Below are 23,655 nucleotides of genomic sequence, written 5' to 3' on the forward strand. Positions count from 1 at the left end.
TGCCATTGTGTGTCCTTCTGTGTATTTGTCTGCCTGGCACCACCGAGGTGCAAGACCTAATGTGCTCCTGGACACGGTTCAGCACTGGTTACCTGATGACATGAAAACACTGTGTGTCGAGACAGCATCCGTTTGTAAGTCCATTGAAGGACATTTCGCTATGCGGATTTTAGCAATTCTTTATGTAGCAAAGCAAATCTCTCCCCATTCACATACTTAATTGTTCGCTCGGAAAATATTCTGGCTCTCTCCTTACACTCAGGTTCAGAATTCAGCTACGTGCCCTCAGCATTCTTCCAGCACTGCCTATACGACTAATGCGTGATGCCCTTCACGGCCGAGAGTGCATCGGGAAAATATATATGTATTTATTGTAACTTTTGGACATACAGAAAGGAGTTCAATAAATGGATTTAATGCTTACTCAAAATCTAAGAATCCATTAGGAAGTTCAGTTTTACTATGTCAGTGCGATACGTTTCAGACCGTAATCATACATTTTCCAAATCCCGTTTAAAGTAAACCATTTATTTTTTCTACTTTTCCCACAAGTGCCTTAATGTAGAATTTGGATACCTTTCAGAAGAGACCTGTGAGGTAATGCATTTGAGAGACATAACAATATTTATAAAGCTTGGAAAATCTCTTGCTTAAATGAATGGGGAAAATAATCTTCAGCTTTGGCAGAATGGATAATAATATTGATACTGAGTTTGGTTGTTTCCTATGACTTTAATAACAGATGTGGGGAGTGAGTTCTCCTTCTTATTATTCTTTAGTGGATTATAAGGAAAGACTGGAATTTTAAGGGTTCAGGACACATTATTTTAGTGCGAAAAAACAGTCATGCTGTTCTCATTTCTCCAGTATTGCCTTTTTCCTTTGGTTATATAGCATAAATTTTAATTACGTAGACAAATGAAAAATGCCTAACATTTGTCCTTGTTTTACAAATAAGCTTTACACTCGTGGAAAAAAAAAGAAAAGAGCTTGATTACACATTCACCTTTGCGTTGTCTGTTTATCTATTGAAAAGTTTGAGGCAGGAGCCAGAAGTTTCCTTGTATCACAAATGGGCATCCAATCTCAAATGAGAGAGAAGGTAGTTTTGGTCTCTCTGACTCATTCAGTCCCTGGGCTGCTGTCACCGAAGGTGGAAACTGCAATACGAACACCTGTCCATGAGGAACTAGACTCAAGATAAGCAGCCCGTTTCACACAGACCATTGTCCAGCCATCGGAGGGTAATTACTTTTAGTCCCCATCAGCCTCGCCTGGATTCCAGCCAGTGGGCTGTGGGTGGAGGGGTGTGTATCACATTTCCATCCATCTGAGCCATCCAGTCTCTTTCTTGCTTGTTTTCAATTACATTGACATGGTGGCTTTGGCACATAGTGAGTAAATAGCAATGTATTCAAAAAGAAAGGTCTGAAAGCCAATATCTGAAAGATACTCTTGAGGTTTCAATGAATACAATGAAGCTGGCACAGAAATTCTGGCATTCTGACCCAAAGTCATAAAATACAATTAATTAAGTTAAGTGTGGTGAATTTGTAGGATATTTCACGAAAGCCAAATGCAGCAGATGAAAGTCTAGAAAGCAGTGGAAATGTTACTGGATTTCCTACGAAATAAATAATTAGTAAATTAAAACATTGATTAGATCAGAAAAAGAGGGGAATGGAAGTATTTTAGAAAATTTACTTTCATTTTCACTTTTTTAACACCTACCCAGAAAGAAAAAAATCCCTGGATAACCTAGATATTCCAAAACCTTCCAGAATTAACTGTAAGATGATTTTATCTTAGTGTCCATCTCTGGCTCTTCCTCTCTTTCATGCTCATCCCCTTCGCTCTCCCCAGTTCACGCCCTGAAATTTCCCACACCAAGACTAATACTGATAGCTTTGCATCCTCTTGTTATACAGCAGAAAGGATCGTATTAAAATAAAGTGACTACTTTCTAATTACTTGACCCTTGTGTTAAATTCATCATAATTGTCCAAGCAGATATTCTCCCTGTCATTAACTGTCTCTTCCTTCACCCTTGAACTCAGCCCTTTTGGGCTTTCCATCCTCTGCGGATTAACCTTCACCCAACACTCATCTCTTTTCACCTTGTGCTCTTTCAACCCACTGCAAATTTAAAATACTAAGTTTCAAAATACCAAAAGTGCAATAATGTTAATTTTTTTCTTTGCTTTTGCCTTGTTTCATCTTGCCAAAAAGCATTTTCCTTGGGAAATGAAGAGTTGTGTTCTGTCTTCGTAAAAATCTTTTGAGAAAGGTAATTAAATGTTTCGGCAAACATTTATTAAAAACCAACGTGCAGGTATTCTGCTGGGCGCCAACCACGCAAAGACATTTATGGCATCATCTGTGCTCTGAAGGAGATTAAAGCCCAAGAAACAAACAGAGATACTTACAGTAAATAAATAAAGCATCTTTAAATACCATGAGTGCTTTAATGGAATTCTAAACAGGATGGAGTAGAGGCGTAGAGGGAGCAGTAAATTCTCACAGGGATATTAGAAAACTATTTCATAATGGTGACACTTGAAACAGATCTTGAGGGTTGATTAGGGATCACCAAGCAGAGTGGAAAGGTAAGTGAAGACCCAGAGATAGGAAGTTGCACAGGGTCCTGGTGGTAGTTTGGGTTTGAAAGAGGCCACTGCAAAGGCAAGACTAGAGAGATTGTGACGGGCCTAGCTGGTATGCTCCACTAAGAAATCTAGAGAGTCATTAGATTTCTAAGAGTCATTAGATTTCTCCCCTAAGAAATCAGTGGAGAGTCACTAAAGGGTTTTAAGTTGGGGAACAAAAGTCATCAGATAGTTAGGAAATGATCCCACTGGTGCTGGGTGGAGGATGTGTTTGAGACCATCGCAATGTTCCAGGTAATAAATAATGAGTCTGAAATAAAGCTATAGCAATGGAGATGGAAGGTGCTAGAGAGGAGAGGCAGTAAAAGAAGTAGGATTTTGGACTTGGTCACTGATTAGATGTCATCAAATAAAAATCATATGTATAAAAACAAATTATGTGATTTTTTTACTGTTTTGTTCATATAAAACTGAGATGGAATTGCCACTAATAGTGACAGTCAGTGTTGCCCAGTGAAAGGAACGAAGAACGTGGGAGTTAGACAGCTTGAGCATGAATCCTGGCTCCTCTCTTTTCTAGCTTAGCCACTTTGGGTTCATCATTTAGGTTCTTTGAGCCTCAGTTTTCTTATCTGCAGAACGGGGAAGTAATGAAATGTATTTTAGAAAATTACCTAGCACATCACAGGCATTCACTAAATGATAAAGACCAAATATCTTTTAAAAGAGGACACAAGGACACCCCCTCATCACTGCAAGGCATATGATGGTGCCATGGAACGCCAGGAAACAATAGAAGCAACTGGTTGGCCAAGCTCAGAAGCAGCCAGTGAAAATGAAGTGGCTATTTAGAGCTCATGCATCATGCAGTCCATGAGATAAACACCACGTCTCTATGCTCTTTGGTTATAATCACAAACCAAAGGAAAGTCATCACATGGGCACAGGCTGAAAACAACAGCTGGGAACTACGAGGAGCTTCTCAGTCTCACAGCCAATGGTATCCTTGAACACGAGTACTATGCCCAGGAAAGACACATTGCGTGAATTATTGCAAATTCTAATTTAATCAACTTTAGACTGTTTTGAATGACATTTTTGCTTCAAAAATAAAGATCTTTTAATCCAGAATGATCATTGTGTGTTCATTGCATCTAAACACAAGAGAATGATTTAGAAAAGATACTGCTTGCAAACTTCTACTTGCATATATATATACATAAACAGCTTTTAGGATATATATCATTAAATGAATGCAAATTGATCAACCTATTAGGATGAACATATAAAAGCATTAATACTTTATGTATTCATTATGAGTCAATTAAATGGTTGATCTTCATAAGACTATAGTTTATTCCCCAGCCTAAACAATTAATCAACAAGTATTTATTGAATTCACTGTAAGCTAATGCTGTATCATTGAGGATACAGTGAATTGTGAGATGCAATTACAGCCCACATGGAGCATTTGATCTAAAATGTAAGATAGCCAACCAAGAAGTGATGAATGATAATTTGACCAAAGGTAGGATACACTAAGTATCAAATAATGATATGAGTCAAAAGTGCTATAGAAATTCAAGAAAAAAGGAGGTAGCTGGAGGTCAGGGTAGCCAGAAAGCTTTGAAAAGTATTTAACATGGACCTTGAACAAGGATGAGCAACTTTTACACATTTGAAGAAATGAAAGAAAAAATAATATTTGGGGGGCATGTACTATAATCCCACTCTATACTAGACAATTATTTATGCAACAAAAAATCTTTCAGGCAAGAAAGGAGAAATGTGAAGATGACATGATGGAAAGATAGGCTTCTTTCTTCATCAAAAATAATAATGAATATTTCTGAGTGCTTACCATGCACTAGACACTGAGCTAAGTGATTTATCTGAGTCGTTGTACTTAAAATTTGTAAGAGCTTATGAGGTAGCTACTAGCAATAATCTCTTTCAGAGATGAGGGAAACTGAGGCATGGAGTTACACAGCTAGAAAGTGGTGAGGCCTGGGGCTGGCCCCGTGGCCGAGTGGTTAAGTTCGCGCGCTCCGCTGCAGGCGGCCCAGTGTTTCGTTGGTTTGAATCCTGGGCGCGGACATGGCACTGCTCATCAAACCACACTGAGGCAGCGTCCCATATGCCACAACTAGAAGGACCCACAACGAAGAATATACAACTATGTACTGGGGGGCTTTGGGGAGAAAAAGGAAAAAATAAAATCTTTAAAAAAAAAAAAAAAAAAAGAAAGTGGTGAGGCCAGGCAGAACTTTTGACACTTGGCTCTGCTGTCTTGAGCTAACAATATGAATTTACAGAGCTTGTTTAGGACACATTATGAAGTGCAGCGTTCATTCATTCAGCAGTTCACTGACCACATGCCGGGTACGGGGGATGTAAAGACATATAAACAAGTCACTGAGTTTACAGTCTAATGGTGAAGACAAGAAAATAAGCAGATTTTTATAACATAGAGTGAGAAGTCACCAACACTGGATGCTGTGGAAGGGTCACTCTTTCAGAGTAGCAAGAAGTGGTAGAGAAGCCTTTCTAGAAGAAACGACCCAAGAGATTAAAGGAGAAAAAGGGCCCAGCAGGATACATATGAGAAAGACATTCTAGGAACAGGGAATAGAGTATACAGAGAAATAGAGTTGAGAGAGAGCTGATGTGTTTGAAGGAAATACAATGTCATTCAAGTGGCTGAGGTTATTAAAGAAACTCTAACAACATCAGAAGACTAACATTCAAGTCACTGCTTGTCTGGCTCTGACTTCATAGCAAGGTGATGTAATCAACATAAAAAATTATTAATGGGATATTTTACATTCCTCTTTTTTTTTATTAAATCTTCAAAATCTAGAATGTATTTTACACACATCTCAATTTGGACTAGCCAGTGTGCAAGGTCTCAATAGCCACAGGTGGCTGATGGCTTCCATATTGGACACACAGGTCAAAATCATTCATTTGTTACATATGGAGGTGTGATGTCACGTCTTAGCTTCAGTTACACTGAAAGCTGCTTGAGAATTGGGTCTACAGCCCCTACTTCTCCCTGTGCCCAGATGAGTGCCGAGCACATATTAAATGATCAATAAATATTTATCAATCGACTGTTAGTTGGAACACATATGAAGAACACAAACAGACTCTCAGTTAGATCCTCAAGAATATAAGTGTAACATACCTGAGATTATTCTTTCTACACCAATGAAAAACATTGTTGCACCTGTCAAACTGCTGTTATGATGTGATACGATATGATGGTTAGAAAAAAATACATCAATCCAATTTTAGTCCTAATAGTTTTATTTATTAAAGAAACCCTTATGATGACAAGGTACACGCAACTTATTTGAGTTTGTGTATTGCTGCCGCTGTACTGTTGTTGGCGGAGGTCATGATCATGGTGGTATTACTGTACCCAGCAAATGAATTTCCAAATATTGTTTCAGAACAAAGCAAAAATTGACAGAACCACAACAATGAATAGACAATTCCCAAACATTTTTAAAAGATTTTAACACATCTTTGTCAGTAACTGACTGAGTAAGCAGAAAAATAAATCAATAAGAATATAGGAGATTGAACAACATAATTTGCAAACTTGATCCAATAAACTTATAATGAAAAACATTAAACATTATAACCATAATGATGATTTACATCTTCTTTTCCAGCAGATGTAGAACTTTTACAAGAACTGACCATATACTGAACTATAAAAGCAAGTCTCAATGAATTGCAATAGATTGACATTACACAAAGTATATTTTCAGACCATAATGTAATTAGGCTAGAAATCAATATGCAAAAAATAAAAAATCCTTGCACATTAATTGGAAATGCACATTAATTGGAAATTAAGGAATAAACTTCCAAATAAATCATAACTAAAAAAGAAAACACAATAGAAATTAAAAAGTACTATATATCAGGATGAAGTCAAAGCTTATATTCATAGAAAAAATTATAAATTTAAATAAATATATTAGAAAAAAGCCTGAAAAATCAATGACTAAGCACCTGTTGCAAGAAATTAGAAGAAAAGTAAATAAAATTCAAAGAATATAAAATAAAATAATGAACATAACAGAAGAGAATAATGGAATGGAAACAAGCATATCATAGAAAGGATCAGCAAAAAGCAAAACATAGTTCTTTGAAAAGACTAATAAATTTGATAAATTCTGGCAAAAGTGATCAAGAAAAAAGAGAGAAATCACAAAAATATATCATGAATTTAAAAAGAGGATCATTACGGATCCTGCAGACACTGAAAGGATAATAAGATACTATAACCAACTTTATGCCAATAAATTTGAAAATCTAGGTAAAATAAATTCCCAGAGAAATACAACTTTCCAAAACTGACAAAAAAGAAACAGAATATGTGAATTGTTCTATTACAGAAACAGAATCAGTAGTTAAAGAAAATGCTGGGACATGATAGAATGACTCGAAAGGAAGAAATGATGCCAATCTACTTAAACTCTGCTTGGAAATAGACAAGGGAACATTCCCAAATTCATTTTGTGAGCATAGCTTAACACTGATACCAAAACCCAGCAAGGACATTACAAGAAGGAAAACTAAAAGCCAATCTACTCATGGCCAGGACACAAAAATTCCAAACAGAATATTAGCAAAGAAATCTAGAATTATCTTGAGAAAATGACACACCACAACCAGGTAGGGTTATTCCAAGAACGGAAAATTGGTTTAACATTCAAAAAGTCAACCACTGTAATTCTCCATATTTACAGGAAAAAAAGAGGAAATGTTTCTTAAATCAATATCCATTATAATTAAAAATTCTCAGTAAAATAGGGCAGGAGGAAACTTTTTCAATCTAATAAAACATTTTTACAAAAAATAAAAATATATATATATAGGGCCGGCTCCAGTGGTCTAGTGGTTAAGTTCAGCATGCTCCACTTTGACACTTTGACAGCCCAGGTTCGGTTCTGGGTGCTGACTTATACCACTCATCTGTCAGTGGCCATGCTGTGGTGGCAGCTCACATACAAAAAGAGGAAGATTGTCAGCAGATGTTAGCTCAAAGCAAATCTTCCTCAGCAAAAAAAAAAAAAGTATATATATATATATATATATATATATATAGAAGAGAGAAAACCAAAATCTTTCCCTTTCTCTTGTGTGTTGAGATCACACACAAGACAGAAGTACCTATTACTCCAGTACTCTTATCTTGTATCTTGTACTGGATATTTTAATCAATTCCATAAGGCAAGGAAAATAAATAAAGGTATGACAATTAGAAAAAATTAAAATTGTCATTATTACAGATTTGGAGTGTAGAATAATAAACACAGTCTGCAGGTGAATTGTTAGAATTACTAACTCGGCAAAGTTGATAGATACAAGGTCAATACACAAAATCAACTGTACTTCTTTATGCCAAAAACAAACAATTAGAAAATTAAATTTTCTAAAGATGTCATTTATAATAGCACAAAAATGTAAAATATCCAGGAATAAATCTAATATCTATCTATATTGTACGCCATATATAAATGCAAGACTATCACTGAAAAAACTTTTAGGGGGCCGGCCCCTTGGCCAAGTGGTTAAGTTCACGCTCTCCGCTATGGCGGCCCAGGGTTTTGCTGGTTCGGATCCTGGGCGCGGACATGGCACCACTCATCAGGCAGTGCTGAGGCGGCGTCCCACATGCCACAACCAGAAGCATCCACAACTAAAATGTGCAACTATCTACTGGGGGGATTTGGGGAGAAAAAGCAGAAAAAAAAAAAAAAGAAGATTGGCAACAGTTGTTAGCCCCGGTGCCAATCTTTAAAAAAAAGAAAAAACTTTCAAAGTTTTAAATAAATGGATGAATAGAACATGTTCAAGCATTGGAAGACTCAGTATTGTAACAATGTCATTTCTCCTCAAATTAATGAATCCATGGATTCTAAATAATAGCAACATAAAATCCCTACAGGATGTTTTGTGACCTTGATAAAATGATTTTAAAATTTATATAAAGATGCTGAAAAGACAAGAGCCAGCCAGGTGGCACAGCAGTTCAGTTCGCGCTTTCTGCTTCAGCAGCCCGGGGTTTGCTGGTTAGGATCCCAGGTGTGGACATACACACTGTTCATCGAGCCATGCTGTGGCAGGCATCCCACATATAAAATAGAGGAAGATGGGCACGGATGTTAGGTCAGGGCCAGTCTTCCTCAGCAAAAAAGAAGAGGATTGGGGGCAGATGTTAGTTCAGGGCTAATCTTCCTCAAAAAAAAAAAAATGCTGAAAAGATGAACATGTTAATGCATCCTAAAGTTTTTTATTTCTCCTTTCTGTTCCAATTACTGCTTTTTCCATTCACTTGGGAAACTTTCTAGAGTGCCACATAGATAAAAGAGGTTCTGCTTGATATGAAAGAATCATCGCAACCAGTATCCTCAGTTTAAATGTAGGGGTCATAAAGAAAAATAAACTCCGAGATATTGACCCTCTGACCTATAATTTGCAGATGAGTAGCTCTCCAATGGAGGGCTCCTACACGTACTTTCTGCTGCATTTGTGGTGTGATTTAGAGCCTACGAAGACCACTGCCCTCCAAAAAGCAGTCCCCCCTTATCTACTCATTCCTGATTCTTCATATTCTGGAGAAGTCAAGGCAGAGCTGGCCTGATTCAAATGTGATAATAGGCATTCTGGGGGCAGAAATTCCACCCCAAAGACAAAAGGACACTAAAAGAGAAAGCAGGGGAAGTCTATAACACCGAATGAGACACAACGAACCACCGACCTTAGCCACAGTCTGCTCCTGCCGCCCACACCAGAAGAGAAAGAACTGGACTGACTGCTTCGTGCTTTACCAGTAGTTTCTGAGAGCTGTGAAATGAGCCATATCTGAACAAATCCCAGCCTTACAGGAGAGCTGACTTCTCCCTTGGCTATTCATATCACAACTGTTTGTTTTGCCTAGACGTGGCACTCTTAATTATTTTGTTTCTGGCTTGCTAATTTGAGGCTTTCAGTCAATTAATAATATTGTCACCCTCACACCACAGGACAACAGGGTCAAAGAGTTGAGCCCGAACCCTGCCTGTTCTCACCTCCATCCACATTGGCACTTGTAAGTTAACCCAAGGCAGCTAGTAAGTACCGGGGAGAAAATTTTCTTCAAAAAAAGTAGACATGTGGAGAGGAATTTGGCTTAAGTTCTCACAGCAATTTGTGGCTGGGTGGGGGACTCCTGGTGTCTCAGATGCTTTTTGCCTCTGCTTGGCAATGTAAGAAGGCACGGGAGAGGCTACACATTTCTGGTAAAGGGAAAGGATGGGACTGGCGATTACCAATAGAGGTGATATATATTTGGGGAAATTCTAATTCAGGTCATTATTATTTTGAATACGTAAATCTTTTTGTAGATTACCAAACTCAGCAATGCCTAAACCATTGCAAAAAACTAGTGCTTTGTTCAAATCGTATGAAAGCAGCATCTTAAGGGTGTATGAATTAAGGCATGCACTATTCACATAGCTCTTTGAAGAAGTCACATGGCACAATTTGAAAGACTCCATAACAGTCATTCAAACATTTCCCTAGTGACAATAAAAGGATTTCAAAGTCAAGTAAACTGCCTACTCCATAATTGAGTCTAGGAAAGAGTTTCTTTTTCCTTTGTTTACAACTATACAGATGAATTCAGCATTTCTGATCACTGATGGTACTCATATTAGCTGTTCCGAAAATGAAAACATTTTCCTGAAAAGAATGTTACATGGCCATGCCTACTGTAGTCCAATGTGAAAAACAGCAATATTCCCTTTAATTTTATACACACAGACACCAAAAGGTTTCTCTGTGCATCCTAATTGTTAATGGTTTTATCCTCTTCTCTAATTAATTTATGTGGCTAATTACCAAATTCCATTTCAGTTTAGGCAATGTAGACTCATTTTTAATGTTAATAAGGGAAAAATGAAATATATACTACTTGAAACAAAAAAAGTGTTTGAGGCTTGAGTGGTTAGCAACCACAGTTCACGGCTTTTCTTAAACTGTACTGGTTTACAATTGATATTCTCTGACAAAAGAAGGCGATAGAGAATACGTTTTCACATAATGATATAGTATTTATGAAGTGGGTTTGTTATCAAGGGCCTCGAACCAATGACTTCTTTCCTTACCCAAATGCCAGACACCGCTTGGGGAGGTAGTTGGCAACCACATTTCAAGAGATACAGAAATTGCCCACTTTTCTTGTTAAAGAAGCAGAGCTGAATTCTCATGCTATATAACTGGGGAGTTGGGTGGCTAAGCATATAATGCTATGAAGTTTCCAAATACATATAAGCAGAAGTCAAGATTGAATCCTGGCGTGGGGAGACTAAAACAGCCCAAACCAACCATGGCTTGACATCTAAAGCCAAAGCAGAGAAGGCCTTAGTTTTAAAGAAGTGTTCTGAAAGCCCTAAATTGCATGAAACTCCATTTTTTCTGCCTCAGAAGATTAAGTGTTGTGTCAGTTCCTATCAGAAAGTAGAATCTTTGCTTCCAAGAAGCCAGGTTATTTCAAGCCTGCTGCCATTGCCTTGTCGTTTGTCTAACCCTGAAAGCAAACTTTTCTCCAAGAATTATCTTATAAGGACCCTTGTACTCCTGATATTCTTTGCAGAGTATTTCACTATTTTTTTGAAGTCCTTGCTGCAGTGACTACCCCGGTGCAGCCCTGACAGCACCGTAAGGAAACTACTCAACTCTTGACACGCCCTCAAGATAAAAGCAGGACAATTTCTCCTTTGGATTGAGTTATTGGCTAAATAAGAAGTTCAAATCCGTCTTTTGCTCACTTTACATAAAATATCCTAAGTCTTTGTGTACAAAATAGAATAAAATTAACCAATCGTTCAAGGGCTATTTGTCAGTTTCCAGATTAATTTGACCTTTTGTTTGTTTGTTGTTTACTTTTTAAAAAAAAAACTTCTCTTATTTTTATTATGTTATGAATCCTTTAGAAGTGGACAAAAACTCTAATTTAGAAGTCTGATTTTCATCCAGAATAGTTAATTCAGGTGTCTCCCAAAAAAAGCAATGCCTATAATTCCGGCAGTAGTATGATTACACTAAAATGGCCAAATTCCACTGTGTTCCTCAGAGAAACTCTACCATATTGCCTGGTTGACATTACTAAACTGCGTCAAGACAAGAACCATGACCGTTGCATCCACCGCTGTGGCCTCGACACCTGACCTCACTCAGTACGCGACACGTAACAGGGCCTTACATCAACCTATGGAGGAATTCTCTCGTTCCAGAGGCGCAGCTTAAAGTGGGTTCCTAATAATAACAGGCACTGGGGCTAAACAGGCAAAGTTAACACATCAGTCAATCCCAAACACAAGTTGTCCCCTGAAATCTTTTGGTGGTACAGTCAGAATAATTTTTTCTGAGGACGAGCACGTGGCTGCATGAACACGTACCCCAAAAGGAGAAAATGATTGGAAGAACTAACAAACCATCCTCTCCCCAGGACCAACAGCAACTTTTCTCATGTTTTGAGTGGAGGTGTGTGTGCACTTTCTCCCCGCAAGGGTTTAGAACTCTCTCATCGCCATTTTGCCGGTAGATCAGGCTGTTTCTCGCTTGTGATAATAACAAATGATGATGTTACACTACTTAATAAACAAACCATAATACAAGCATGTAAATCCCAAGAACAGGGCCAAACACTGTGGTGTTCATCTGACACTTGACTGGGATTTGCTCCACGGCTACATACAAGTCTGCTAAGCCAGCTAAGTGGCTTGCCGGGGCCGCTCTGCCCAGATGACATCATCCCTTGGCTTTCCAAACACACCTCTTTGGCTCTGGCTCTTTTGGCCTCTTTCCATGTAAACACGGCTTGATTAATGCTGCAGAAGGACCGTGAATCACGTATTCCACTCTCGTATGGGAAGTCAGAATGTCAATTTTTCCTCATTTCGAGCACACAGCATTGGGATACTCAATGTGGCATCTCTAGCAACAGAGTAGAAATGGCCGTGGTACCTGGCTGCCAGCCCCGCCATGCACTTTGTGTAAGAGCAGCTGAAGCATCGCCCGCTGGAAGACCTGCCCCTCAACACAAAGCTGCATTCACAGGTCTGACCATTATGGCTGGATCACAAGCACATGATGAGGCTGCCCTTTGATGCAAAGGCAAAGGGAATAAAGAAAAGCCCTGGCTGTGCCTCCAAGAGCCTACCTGGTTAACATGAGGGTGTGGGTCAGTTATGCAGAGTCGGCTGTTGGGTAGAGAATACTCCTATATGTGAATAGCTTCTCTGGGTTGACTAACAGCGCAGCTTCTGAGAGCTGAACGTGACAAGTGTTCAAATAATAAAACCATAGCAAACTGATACTGTGTTTACTACGGTTCCCTCCTCGCTTGGAAAAATTAGGAAACTATAAAGCATGAAGGGCCTTTCTTCTTCATTCCTCCCGCATTACCTCCAAAAAAAGATTTGAACATTGCAGGGATATATCACATATTTCATGAAATTCTTCCAGAAAACTGTATTGTTTTCCATTTTGATAAGCCCCGAAAGGAAGTAACATTATTACCTTGACTCTGAAGGTCAATTAAACTAAAACTACTCAAATCAGTCCAAGGGAGGAAGTAAATTTCCATGTCAACTCCAAGGCTAATGTCTTTCTAATGAGATCCACAAAAAGGCCGAGCTTGTATATTCAATACTAAAAGGGAACAAACAAGTGTTCAGAAGTTAGCAAATTATTCCAATTCTTTGAAAGGGCCTCAAGATTTTAGAGTTCTCGTCCAACAGTGCACACACACACACACACACAGTCTACAAAGAGTCTAGGAATAGGTCATTCAGAGGAGGGATTTCACTGATCTGGTCAGACGTCAACTGAGAGTTCACAGGCTTCTAAATAATTCATAAAATGGACTTGGAAAACTAAGTCACTAATCCAGCGAGAGATAATTTGCTTAGAAGCTCACATATGAAATAAGCAGAGATGACTGTGGTCACTACCATACCCTCCTGAGAAGAGAAGTGGCAGCCTGGGGTCCCTGTGCCTCGGGGAATCCACAGTCACACCCTTAGGATTCTTAGTGCTCCCTCGATGTTTTCAGGAGCCCTCAAGGCCCCAGGCTCTGCCTTACAGATAAAGTGGCTGCAAGATTCCCTCATCTTGCACAAGACCAAAGAAACACGGATACCCCATTGCATAACATCGGCTTTCACTGCCTCAGTGCAACACAATTAAAATGATTTCATGGAGGCAACCGAAGTATTTTCCCACACCAAATTCCAAAATTAGAGTGAAAATGCCCTATTTTTAAAATCTGATGTTGGTAAGTAGAATTTCTAAGGTTCAAAGCCAAGCATAAGTGAAGATCTTTGGCTTTCTTCCCCACTGGGCATTTTTGAGGAACTGCTAAGGTAAAGAAGCAAAATGTGAAACTAGAAATAATTGAGATGTGGATTTGGTGAGAACATAAAATTGTTAATGTCATTCTAACCAGTTGTTTTTACATATAGATATCAGCTGTGGGTTATTATTTACTATAACAATATTACTCATAGATCATATTACAAGGAAACAAGGATGTCCTCATTCACTCTCGGTATTTAGAATCTTGGTCTTACTTGAAACTCCCAGAAAGGACCCAAAGACCAGGCACAATTTTGTTTTCTTTGGGAAATAAAGTGAAAGTAAATTACAATATTTTCCACATTTTATTTGAAGTATTTTGTCTTCTGCTTGTTCACGAAAGCCATTATATAACTTTGGTTGCAGTTTTCAGGAATTCAGAAAGTCTGGGTACTCACCTTCTTTGGCGAGTTCAGGTACTCACCTTCCCCATGTGTAAATGGTTTATTAATGAACTCTCTGATACCTTCTAAGTCAAGGATTCTAAAGTCATCTAGCATATGGTATCCCTTAGATTTGGTTAAGCTGCATATAATAAATTAATTAATAAAAAGTAGTGGTTTTAACAAGACACCAATTTATTTTTCTCTCACCTAAAAATAAGTCTGGAATTAGGCAGACTAAGGCTGGTCCTGTGGCTCCACAACCATCGGTGTCCCAAACTCCTTCTATCGACTACTCTACCCATCTTTAGCATGTTGCCAAATGGTCTAAAATGGCTGCCAACCATCAGACTTTACATCTGCATTCCAATCAGGAAAAAATGAGGAAGGAAGAGAAGGATAGATGACACTTACTGTCAGGGCTTATTAGCTAGAACTGAGACATACAGCCACACCAAGTTGCAAGGGAAGCTGGAAAACACAGCTTTATACGGGATGGCTATATACACAGCTAAGACAGCACATTTTGACTTGGGGAAATAAAGAGAAAATGTTTTTAAAAAGACAACAGCAGTTTCTTCCACCAATTTCAAATACGCCAACAGTTAACATCTGACTTTTTTTCCTTAAAACATTAAAAGTATGTCTATTTCAAAGATAATGTCAGAGAAAATTAGTGTAAAAATAATATAAATGTATAAATGATTGATAGGGTATGCACGTATAATAATAAATAATAAATTAGTCTATAATATGGTATCCCTGTGGCATATTCTTACTTATCCAATTATTACAGCTAATCATTTAAATTCAAATAAGATTCTTCCTTTCATGTTGTTTAATATTAAGAGTTTAGAGTAATTGGAAAAGAATACAAATGCAAAATAAAGTGGAAGAGAGGCAGACGTAATAATTAGTGAAGTAGGTTATGGATTTGAGTCTGACCTGAGTGGCCTTGGCCTTGCCACTTACTTGCTCTGTGACTTTGGGCAAGTACCTCAACCTCTCTGATCGTGTTTCACTGTCTATGAAGTGGAAATATGTGTTTGACTGGGAGGGCACCCAAGTCCCTAATTACAAGGCTGGATAAAATGTACTCAAGAGAGCAATGAACCCAGGCTATGGACCTTGGGGAGGGAAAAGGGGCAGAGAAGGCTAGTAGCGACAAAGTGAGAAGCACTTGAGCCAGGCTGACTAGAAAACCTAAATGGAGAGAGGTGAGGAGTTGGGCAAATTGCCTGAGAGGCTCCAGCACATGACCTGGATGAAACTATTTCTCTTACATGTTGAAGTTTCTCTTTTTTTTGAGTGATGAGCACATTCTTTTTTTTCTCTTTTTTTTTTTTTTTTGCTGGGAAAGATTCACCCTGAGCTAACATCTATTGCCAATCTTCCTCTTTTTTTTTCTTTTCCTCCCCAAAGCCCCAGTACATAGCTGTATATTCTAGTCATAGGTCCTTCTAGTTCTTCTATGTGAGCCACTGCCACAGCATGACTACTGACAGACAAGTGGTGTGGTTCTGCACCCAGGAACTGAACCCTTGCCACCAAAGCACAGGGCAAGCTGTGAAAGTTTCTTTTAAAGCAGGAAAAGGTTTAAACCAATCCCTTTTTCCTTATATCAAAGGTCACAAATTTTAAAGTATGTACGCTCCAAGTAAATAATGTTCCATGTAGCCCAGAGACTATTCCAGTGACCAGCGTTACCACAATTTCAACTCAAACTAAAAAAGTTGCAGCAGCAGAGACTCCCCTCCTTACTGGGTTAGAATGAACCACGTGGTTTTTGCTCCTTGCTAAATGTGGGTGCACTTTTAAGTGCCTAAATCGAGGCTTCGAGGGCAGATACATATCAAGAATTTGGGCATGCGTTAAGGCAGGATCTGATTACCAAATGCAAGTGTATTTGAAGCCCAGCAACCCACCAACTCATCGACCCACTCATGGAATGTCCACAACGTCCCAGGTGAGAGTCAGTCCACAAAGCCATCGCGGGAAAGCAGGGGAGCTTTGTTTATTTGTTTGTTTTCAAGATTTTCAAGATTTCCTGTGCTATCACTGTTCCTTGAGTCAGAGAGCTCAGTCTCTACAATTTAATCATGATTTTGTCCCTTCCTATACACACATGACCAACAAGCAGAGTAGAATATAAGTATCTCTTCAAAAATAGAGGAAAGCAGAATCCATTTTAAAAGGGAATCAGTGATTAATAGACCTCATCTTTTCTTTCTAGCACTTTTCTTTATTCATTCGTCAAATATTTATTAGGTACCTGTCCGATGCTGGACACGGAGCTAAGATGGATGATATAAGGACTTCCTGCCCTCAGGGGGCTCATCTCTGGGCGAGGAGAGGCTCCATGTGGACCAATAGTGACACAAACACAGAACTTACCTTAATTGTCCAGAGTAGAATGATTGGAAACATGAAAGGCAGTATTATGATGATTAGGAGGGCGCTGAACGGTATCACAAAGTTTGGGGCATTGAGTTCCACCTTTTCCACTTACTTCCAAGTTGCATAACCTTTCTAAGCTTCATTTTTCTCATCTATAAAATGGGAAAATAAAAATATCAACCCTATAGGTTTGCTTCACTGTCTGAAGTAGGACAAGAACTCAATATTTTGTTGGCCATGTTTATTATTATATTGTCATTGGTGATATTGTTATTAATGTTGTTAATCAAGAAAGATCCAGAAGGAAAGACTTGAAATGACAGTGTACTCAAAGGAAAGATGAGCTGTTGCTAGAAGAGCATCTCTTAACTGTGACCACTTGACAACAGAAGACTAACCCAAAAAAGTCTTAAAGGTCCTGGGGTGGTAGAGACGGGGCCTCCTGCATCAGCAGAGGCATTAAGGGAAAAGAATAAATGGTTTGAAACTCCTGCTTAAAGTTCTCACAAATCGTTTTGCGTTGGGGAAAAGAGGAGGTGGAGGTTGCTGTGACATGAGCTTGTTCTCCATCCAAACCTCTAAGCCATTTGAATCTCTGGATTTCTAAATATAACTTTGAGAAAACTAATCACACATTTTCGATGCGGATGAATTACTTAGTTTCCGCTTTAAGTACATTGAGCTAGTTAACATTTCATCCTACATCTTGACCACAAACAGTACTAAAAGCAATGCCATAGAAAACAATTTTACTCTGAAAATTGTGGGGGAGAATTTCTCCCAATGACAAGGAATAGGAACATTCTATATTTATAGATAAGCCTGTTCAATAACTGGATTTTTCATACTCGGTGTTCTTTCCTATAAGGAAGTCAGTCGCTGCTCTCTAAGCTGCTCACATGGGGTGGCTTCTGCTAATGTTAAAAGTATGAGTCAGTATTTTACCCACAATTGCCACATTTCAAAACTAGAACGCAGCTTTTAAGGAGCAGCCAGGAATTCAATAGTCCAGAATCCAAACTTTCAAGACAGACCACTTTGTAAGTTTATGGCTAATTATCTCAAGAACTTGAAATAGGCGTTTAAATATTTGAACATTTAAGAAGCGTTGGAAGTGTTCACTACTGGATCTTCGGCCACCTCTCCCGCTCTTCCCCACCCACCCTCACACCCCACCAACCTCCTACCCTGGCAAATTTCTACTCATCAATAGTCACAGAAACACAGATTTTTAACAGGGATGCTTGAAATGGTGGGCTGCTGAACGATCACCACTGCTGGTGCCTGGACCTTCAGAATGTACGGCTGTGTGTGCACACACCTCAAGATGCTTGCAGTGGGCAGTGACACAGAGAGGCAAAGAGAGAAAACAGCAGCTTACCCTCTTGTTCTAAAAACATCTAAGTGGTCTGGACACATAATTAGCCCACAAACCACCATTGCCACCATTATCAGCAATTGGAGACACCCCCACCGTTGATCTCATCTCTAACGACACACTTTGTCCTTTTCCTCACTCATCTATTCATTCTCAAGCAACCCTCTGAGGTCAGGCACTGGGCTACTGGGTGGAGATGCTTGTTCAGACCTGGTTCCTGCCCTCCAGGCACTTGTATCCCGCTGAGGGAGATAGATATTAATCAAATGACCACACAAATAAATATTACATTGCAACTGTAAAGGAACAAAGCAGAGGAAGATGTTGCTATGGAAACTGAAAAGGAAGACTTTGACTGAGGAAGGTTGGGGATGGTTCCCCTGAGGACTGGAGGCTTACCTGAAGGATGAGTAAGAGTTACATAAGGGAGAAACGAAGAGGATTTCAAGCAGAGAGAAGACCACAGCAAAGGCTCCGTGGCTGGAGCAAGATGTGAGAACAAGGGGCAGAGAAAAGGGGGGAAGTGACATGAGATGAAATTGGGGAGGCAGGTGCAGACCACACAGGGCCTGATGCTCACATCTGTTTGTCCTTTATATAGGAGCAATGGAAAACCACTGAAAGTTTTCAGCAAAAGGGTAGCCTGATCAGAGTTATGCATGGAAGATTGTTCTGGCTCCAATAAGAAAAGGATAAGAAGGAGAGGGTGGAAAGAAGAATAGATGTAATAAATTCATCTTAGGAGGCTTTGTGACTTCTTTGCTGTGTCATGTGCCCTTGATTCATCTATTCATGCTATACGTTTTTATTGAGCACTTACTTACTATGTACCAGACATTGTTCTAGACCTGGGAACAAAAGTAACAGCTCAACCAGATGGAGTTTAAGTTTAAAGAACATTCCATTTACCCCAATTTCACATATACAAAATTATTGGGACAGAAAAAGGAAGAGCTGGATGGGTTTCTCAGGTCCAAAATTCCTATATGAAGACCATGCTCATAGGCATAGGGGGGATTTTATATAACTTAAAGAGGGAAAGGATGGGTAAGATTCCAGGCAAGTCTGCTGACTGTGCCACTGATGTGTTGTGTTATCCTCCAGAGAGGAATCTCGACAACTAAAATTGAGAACAATGGTCTTCAAACTTATGGATTCTCCAAGGCGTTACACCACAGCCTTGGACCACTCTCCCTATGGATTCACAGCTGCCAAAACCAAATTGTCATTTCCCTAGGGTATTATCCTTCCACTCAATAGATTTCAAAAATTTATCATGCTTTGTCAAAGGAATATATACACATTGTCTCAAAAGGTAAATATTACTACAAATCCTAGAAAAACAACCAACCTCCTTTGCCCCAACCCCTCAATGGCTGAATTCCATTTCCTGGAGCCAACCACTCAAAATTTTGCAATTCTTTTGTTGTTATTTCTAGTATTTACCTTCATGTCCATAAATAATACATTGTCATCTCTTCATTTTTCTTTTTTAGTCATCATCTGTTTTGACTTCCTATTCTGACTCCCTTCCAAGACCACCCTACTTCCCCTCCCTGATCCTTCCAAAGAAGTCTCATTATAATTTTGGTTAAGTCAGAATTTAGTATTAACCTTATTCTTAGGCAAAAATTTTCAAAGTTGAACACTACTAGGATACGCTACACTTGTGTTCCCTTTTTTGATTCAAGTTTTCTTTTTTTCCTGGAGTTAATGATTGCATGTGTTTCAATTGCTTAGTTTTCTATGACCCTATCACTACCTTAAACCTGAACCATCTTGGAGAATCCCAAAATTTCTCTCATAATCTTCAAACACAAATAAATTTTATTTTCTTGGAGACATTCCTCCTCCATTCTTCCTGCTTCAATATGGAGGCTCTTCTCCTGGCTGCTCCACAGCTGACATCCTGGCAAATGCCCTGGGGGTTCCCTTCACCTCTCTGTTTGGTTGCTCCCTCTTTCCTGGTTCCCAGGCCTTCCTCTCTCTTGCTATCTTCACCTTACTTGGTGAGCACCTCATCCAGGAGCTCTATGGGAAGTAACCTTTTTGAGAACTTGCCTATCTGAGAAATATCTCCATAACATTTGTATGTTACAATTTACACTTGAAAAGTCCCCTCCCATTCATCACCTCATTTCTTCCTCGCTGTAGCTTCGTAAAATCTTACCCCCAGTTTCAGCTACTGGGACAGGTGAGGTGACTAACCCAGGCCCATAGCTCTCAGAACATGAGGGTAAGTGGTCTCTGCCACCACCTCTGTGAACTGCCCAGGGCAAGTCAAATAGTGGGATTACAAAATATCCATGCTAACAAGTAGATGAATTTAATACATTAATTAACCAGGCAACTGCCAACAAGTACATTCTACATTTATAGGACCATCAGCAATGTGAGGGTATGGGATTGAAGACTGGATCTTATAAGCAGAAAAATGCTCATGGTCCAATAATATTGAAGCAAAATTGTTGCAGAAAAGGCAGTTTTGTGAGTAAATTATGGAAATTATCAATGATGTAGATGCAGTCTCCACTGCCCCCGCCCCGTCAGAACCCCTCACTTCTGTCCCAGTCTCTTTGATTTCTCACCTCTGAACCAATGCTCTGGTTTAGAATGACTTGAAAGCAGATGTCCTGAGCAAAGATACCAAGGGGAAGGAATGTCACAGTGCAGCCATACAAATTCATGTCTCTGAAAGGCTGAACAGATGGCAACGAGTGTCCCTTACTCTGTGGTGAGGACGCTTGGCAACAAAATGTACGCTGACAAAAGTGGACTTGGTTTCATTGCTCCCTCCTTTGACAACCACAACAAAACCAAGATCTCCATTGTGTATCTGTTTGTGCCTTGGTTACAGGAATGACAACAACTGCTTCCTTTGAGAAGTGGGATTTATCTTCCCTACCTTAGACTGCCTGCCTGTCTAGCTTTCTTGAGAGATGCAGAAATTTAAAACCTGGTTGTAGCTGACAGTCTGAGCCCTCTTTCCCCCACTTGAAACAAGAGTCACAGAGTCATCATCTGTCAGAGCCTGAAAGGACCTTAGCCCTTACCTTGTACATCCCACCTTTCACACACGAAGCCAGGGGCTAGGGCTACAAGTCTCACCGAGGCCCACACACCTGGAGAGGGGCAGTGTCAGGACCAGAACTCAGCTCAGAGTTCTTTCTTTGGTCTTTCCTTATTTTAATGGCCTCTTCCTATACAAACAACTTCTAAAAAGCAATAAAGTAACATTTGGGTAAAAATGAATGAATGAAATTCAGATGTGTCATCTAAGAATCAAGGCTATAATTGAACAATTTGGTGAGCTTCATCTTTTCTTGATGCAGGCAAAACCTTGCCTTCTGATTTCCTCTGTCCCTTTGACCTCCGTGCAAGGGCATCAGCTTGAAAAGGAGAATGTTCCATGGAGACAGACACTTCACATACTCAGTCTACACATCCGAGTGTCATCCTCTCCCACCGGCATTTCCCAGTCCTCCCTCCACAATTCTCCACAGGAAGACAAAACAAACTGTTGACTGTTTTATTTTCCTCTTCAAAAAGCTCTTTGAATTTCCCAAATCACCCATCGCTGCTCTTCCTTTCACCCCACCTATGCTGCCCTGCCCCTCTCTGTTTGCTGGTAGACTGCGAGGCTCATTTTTCTCATGCAACACCAACACAACCACTGCAAAAGCCATTTGGGCTTACAGAAAGAAAGTGCCAGATATTTTGTGGATGGGACCTCAGCAGCATGCTGTAAGCATCTGCTAAAGCAAGCCTCAGAAACGATTTAACTCCAGGTGAAGGAGAACCGTGCAGCAGAGCCAGTCACGGAACAAGAAGAGGCATGTGGGACAAAGCTGTTTCACAATTTTCCAGGTCTGATACCAGATCTCATGGCGTTCTCCTCCAGACACCGGGCCCAAGACCCCTTAAGGGCTGTTGCTACAGCTACAATTTTTGCAAATACCAAATAAATGATGATTGAGGTATATGTCAAACTCTATCACCAAAACAAAAGTGTTTGTGTGTGCTTTGCCGTGTGCGGCCTTGTGACTGCACTTTTTTATCTATTCAAATGTTGACTGCGTGTTTTACGGTGAGTTTACTTGAATATGATTTATTTAACCTTTGCAATAAAAAGAAACCATAACTCAGGAGAAGACAAAAATGATGCCTGCCGGGATTACTCTCCTTAAACTGGTTTATTTCTTTTTAAATCACAAAAACACAAAGGCCCCGGAGTCTCTGATAATGAACATAATATATGATTGCCATAAAAAGTTCACTCTCCTTTCAATTTCAATTTACCTCACTATAAATCAGCAATCCACTTAATCAAATATTCTTCCACTTTAATTGTTTTATCTTGCTTTTACGTTAAATCTCACTGAGTTACTGCTGGCACCAGTCTTCACATTATAGAAAAAATGTCAGTCGTGGGCCCATAATTAGTCTAAAACTCAAACATTGGTTCTGAACATTAAGCAGATCGGAGGAAGCCCTCACAATCTCACTGGACCAGTGAGACAAATCCAAGTCAAAAAGTAAACCAGGATTAGTCAAGCTAGCCATCCATCTGCTGTCAAAACCCAGAGTGTAGGCCCCGGCTTTCAAACTCACTGGAATTTTTTTTTTTCGTAAATGTCTTTCATTATTATCTTATAGGGCATTAAAACTCTATTTGGTTGTCTCTTAAATGCTCCAGCCTGAAACTGTTCGTTTAAGAATTGCCGATGCTTGCCTGAACTAGCCCAACAGTTCCCATGAGAAAAATATATCAGCACAATGTAGTGCGTAAGGCCACAGTCAAACTCCAGCCTTCGTGGGGAAGGGCATTTCCTGGGTATTGTACAAGACAAGAACTGTCCCCAGTGGGTAATCCGGTCCTGTAAACAAGGAAGAAAAAAAATGAATTCCATGTTATTGATTGATAAACTCCTTTCTGACAAGGTGTATGGGGACAGCCTGACAGAAGCAGTTTTGTTGAATTCAAGGGCCCCGATCAGATGCTATTCGGACACATCTTTCTCAAACGTAATCCTTGACCTTTAAACAAATACCCGATAGAACGTTTTTAAGTTAAAAGTTCTTAAATCTTTTTAAATAAACTGAGAATGAAGATATATCCAAACCAGCCTGTCTGCTTTATCCAATAAATGTAAATATTTCCAAAGCAAAGAAGCTTCCTGGGGAGTTTTATGTACTTATTTTGAATTTCATAGATGAGCCATAGAAAGCAGAATTTATTCGGGGGCTAATGAAGCAACGTGCTGTTTATGCGGCTTTCTGAAAAGATCTGTATTTTAGTATTTGTTTGTGTCTTGACCTGTTTTATAAAGGACTCGAGCAAATTTAAAACTTTTTTCACTTTAGCTCTCTAGCTCAAAAATAAAATATTTTTCATATTAACAAAAAGCTAAACAATTTTTCTTAAAATCTGAGAATGAAAAGCAGCTTAAACTCAGTCAGGAAATGTTAA

At 39.3% G+C, this 23,655-nt stretch overlaps 1 long non-coding RNA gene across 1 annotated transcript in view; it reads right to left on the reverse strand.

Moving 5' to 3' along the window:
• Positions 1-20,909, reverse strand: part of LOC139042496 (uncharacterized) — a 71,716-nt gene extending 50,807 nt beyond the window's left edge. Inside the window, exons 1-2 of the long non-coding RNA XR_011499261.1 lie at positions 20,774-20,909; positions 16,805-16,959 (exon numbers count right to left, since the gene is read on the reverse strand). This is a non-coding gene — a long non-coding RNA (uncharacterized lncRNA). The remainder of the gene's footprint in view (positions 1-16,804; positions 16,960-20,773) is intronic.
• Positions 20,910-23,655: the final 2,746 nt, after the last annotated feature.

Source organism: Equus asinus, chromosome 29 (genome assembly GCF_041296235.1).
Source record: "Equus asinus isolate D_3611 breed Donkey chromosome 29, EquAss-T2T_v2, whole genome shotgun sequence".
Lineage (NCBI taxonomy): Eukaryota > Metazoa > Chordata > Mammalia > Perissodactyla > Equidae > Equus > Equus asinus.